Below are 3,855 nucleotides of genomic sequence, written 5' to 3' on the forward strand. Positions count from 1 at the left end.
CCATGAACTCCAAGTTCAGTGAGAGACCCTGTCTCAAAAACTGAAGTGGGGATGCTATGGGGGAAGACCGTTGATGCTGTCTGCCCTCCACATGCATATGCACCCACATGGGCATGTACACATGTCACACACATGCACATCCACAAATACTGCATGTGTGTGTGTGTGTGTGTGTGTGTGTGTGTGTGTGTGTGTGTGTACATACATAAGCTACTTGAACAAAACTCTAAATCAAAAATCTATTTTTCTGAAGATAATGCTGTAATAAAAAGTAACAGAAAAACCTAGTGAAAGAGCCAATGTGTGGCACTCAAGAAAATAGAAAAATGATAGAAATGATATATTTGAGAGATGCCTATTTAATTATAAGCTAATTTAGATAGTCACAAATGCCACCAACATAATAAAATCTAGATAGGTCCATTTCCGTTACTGTAGGCACCACTCTCTTTGATGAATGGAGGCTTGAGACTTCTAACCAGGATCCTTTACTCCTAGGTTATTTTATCCAAGAAAAGCAAGAGTCATCTTGTCCAATCACCTACTCTGTTTAATATTTCTTTAAAATATTTATTTTTTACAATAAAGATCCAAAGACATAGCACAAAGCACCCAGTGGCCAGGACCCTTCCAACCTTCCACTTGATCACAAAGCACTCTTCCCTTGATGGCTGTGTCTTCCACATCTCCTCTTCTGCTTCCAAGTTTGTCCTTTCCAAGGTTGCTTCATGCTTCTCTTCTGTGGCCTTGGATACCTTTTCTCTGGTCACTAATATGGCTATCTTGTCTCATCATCCAGATCCAGCCCAACCTCAACTTGCCAGAGTACCTATGGGAAGTTTCGGTCTCTCCGACAGCATCTTGCTCTGTCACCATCTTGGTTACTCACATTCATGGCTTCTTTCATGGCCTGACATGATAGGTTATGTGATTTCTTATGCACTACCCATCTCTAATGCTGGAAAGTGACTAGCCCAGAGTGATGATGCTAACTTTCTCATTCACCGCTGGGCTCCCTGCATGCAGAACTATATAGTTTTCACAAGAATTAGTCCAGCTGATCTCTAGATAACTGATTGTAGGGGAGCATATTAGAAGTGAGGAGACCGGGATAAGGACTGGGAGGAAGGATGATGGTATTTGCTGTGATCAAGTTGAGGGCAGTGGAGCTAGAGCAATGTTAGAGGAGGGAGTCACGACCAGCAAGACTAGACACTTGGTTGAGCATGCAATGTCCTCAAGCTGGTTTGAAAGTTACCCTCTTCAAAGTAAATTCCTTATATAGGTTCCTTCCTCCAAAAGGCTATATGACCGATAACCTCAGTTTTCTAGGCAACTAGCCTGCTGTAGGCCACAGATAATGATTAATGGAGTGAGGTATGACATATAGTACCCACACATAGGTTATAAGAAAGGTCAGTACATTTTTTACTTCCCAGGGCAGTGTTTGGCACTATTCCTATTCCCTCTCAAAAATGCCCAAGTACAAATAGTGAATCATATGATTCCCTCAGACACTTAGGGAAGTCCATAGCCCCTGAAATTGGTAGGTGTTCTGACCAGCAGGAGTGCCTAATGTTGAGTGGTAGCCAAGCTGATAAAATCCAAACTCTGGAACCGTATTAGTGCTAGATAAACAGAGAACAGGCAATGCTCCATATAGCAGAGTCTGTCAGGAAGGCTTTCTGCATCCTGCAGAGTTGGAAGGCACTCTATATGGCAGTGAAGCAGAAAGACCCCAGTTACTCCTACTGGGTTCCATACTGAGAGTCACTGGGCTCTTTTCTTCCTCACCATTTATGAAGTTACATGACAAAAACAGCATCTCAGTTGGCAAAAGTGTCACATGAGAAATGCACAGGCTTTGCAAAGACTTAATTACTACATGGCATCTGCAAGAAGTAGCAATGGAGCTCTGACTAATTGCCACAGTTTCTCACCTTATAGTGGAGTGTCTCAAAGAAGTCACCAAGACAGTGGACAACATGATCTTATGCTGTATACATGAACTCAGAGCTGGACCACGACATGTCATGCTCCTGAAAACTGGGAATAGAAATGCAGAACCATAGTTAAAAGTGTCTCTCACCCTTTCCCCCTATAAACCCTATCTGTTGAAGAGACTTCAATCCTAGAAAATAGAGGGTGATTTTTATAAGTGATTTTAATTTTAAATCCTAGTGGCTCAATAACTTCTTTAAAATCACCACCTATTTCCGTGTGTTTAAATTGTTGAACTAGCTTTTAATGAACTATTAAACTACACCTTGTAAAATTTCTGCACCTTTCCCCATCTCTATTTTCTATGAAACAGAGATATTAATCCTATTTAATGGATGCATTGATTGTTTATGCCTTAAAGAAGCACATTGAAAAGATTTTAGCAATGCTCAAAGAGGAGTTGATCTTCTGAAAGGATTTAATTTAACAGGTTACTGATTATGACTCCATCAGGCATTTCCTTAGTACAGAAGATGAGGTGATACTGCAATTCGACTGATGCTGAAGAAAGTGGTCTAAGGTTTTAATTAACGGTGCATTGTTTTAATTAATTGGAAAAATGCATTCTAGGCCTCTCAAGTCTATTATAGAATTCATTACATGTGGTTAGCATCCTATAAAATATCACAGTTGCTATCTCTTTCCATTTTGTTAACCACTGGCCACTGCCGGCAAGAGAATCTCAGAACTGTGTGGTATGGCAGGCTGTAGTTCTTTTAGAAAAAGGCCCACAGTATTGTCAAAGCATTCCTCGTATAAGGGGATTCTCTGACTAAAAGTTGATTCTTTGGAATGCAGAAAATCTGAATGAAAACCAATAAATTTAAAACTTGCCAGCTTAATTATTCAACTTTTGATACCAAGAAAAGCAGTTATATTAAGTCCCTACTTAAGACTATGCAACTTTTATTAAAAAACATGAAATGGAACACATAGGCATTATCTCTGTAAAGACATCAAACACACACACACACAAACACACACACACACACACACACACACACACACACACACACACACACACACACAAGACAAGAGGAAGTGGGCCTATCCTACCTTGCAAAGGCTCCCAGATGTTGGACACCAAGAAAAATGCTATATTATGTAGAAGTTTTACCTAAGTGTCATTGGAAAGAACAATACTGACACTTTCTGCTCTTTCTCTGCTCACTTCCCTCCCCTCAGTCCTTAAATTAAAACTCAAAGCAGAACAAGGCTTCCTGGCTGAGCTATGAAAAACACTATTCATTTTCCCCCTGACCTGATTAGTCAGACTGTCTTTCGAAAGATTAGTTTTCAATCTGTCCACTGCCGGAGAGGAAGGCCTCCAAATTAAAGCTACATCGATTGTTTGTGGCTCCAAGAGAGGCCCATTTTTTAAAAAATTTCAGCAATGCTAAAAGAAATGCTGGTCTTCTGAAAGACTTGATTTAATGGATTTTTTTTAAAGCCTGTATTTTGGAAACTTGTCAAAAATATGCTTAAATTTCTATGTACAAGGTTGACTGCCTTGATATTTTGAATGGTAAGGGCTTCATCAACGTCTTAGCATTTTGCTTTGACTCCAGATTTCAGAATCACTGGACCCACGATGGGGAATTTCAATAGAACTCTGACTCTGGCTCAAATATAGAGCCAGTTGTTTATTTCCCTGGCTTAGCTGTAAAACAAGTGGTGTCCTTCACAGCTTCCCCAAGTGCCCTTCCTGTGTAGTTTCTTCTCTTGCTGCCTCTGCTTTGGAAGCTACACTGGAAAATTAGGAGAAAGGTTTCTACAAGCATTGATTAAAAAAAAAGAGAAAAGTCTATTTGGCTGGCATCAAAGAGATGGAAGTTTGTGTAGAGCTTTTGATGG

The 3,855-nt window shown here is 40.1% G+C and overlaps 1 long non-coding RNA gene across 1 annotated transcript; it reads right to left on the reverse strand.

The window, feature by feature from the left end:
- Window positions 1-597: 597 nt before the first annotated feature.
- On the reverse strand, window positions 598-3,278 carry LOC128112763 (uncharacterized). The gene is made up of 3 exons (XR_008219150.1): window positions 3,058-3,278; window positions 1,941-2,046; window positions 598-910 (listed from the first exon to the last, which is right to left on the reverse strand). It is a non-coding gene; the product is annotated as an uncharacterized LOC128112763 (long non-coding RNA).
- Between the last annotated feature and the right edge of the window lie 577 nt (window positions 3,279-3,855).

Source organism: Peromyscus californicus, unplaced genomic scaffold, assembly GCF_007827085.1.
Source record: "Peromyscus californicus insignis strain IS unplaced genomic scaffold, ASM782708v3 Scaffold_17__1_contigs__length_78620276, whole genome shotgun sequence".
Lineage (NCBI taxonomy): Eukaryota > Metazoa > Chordata > Mammalia > Rodentia > Cricetidae > Peromyscus > Peromyscus californicus.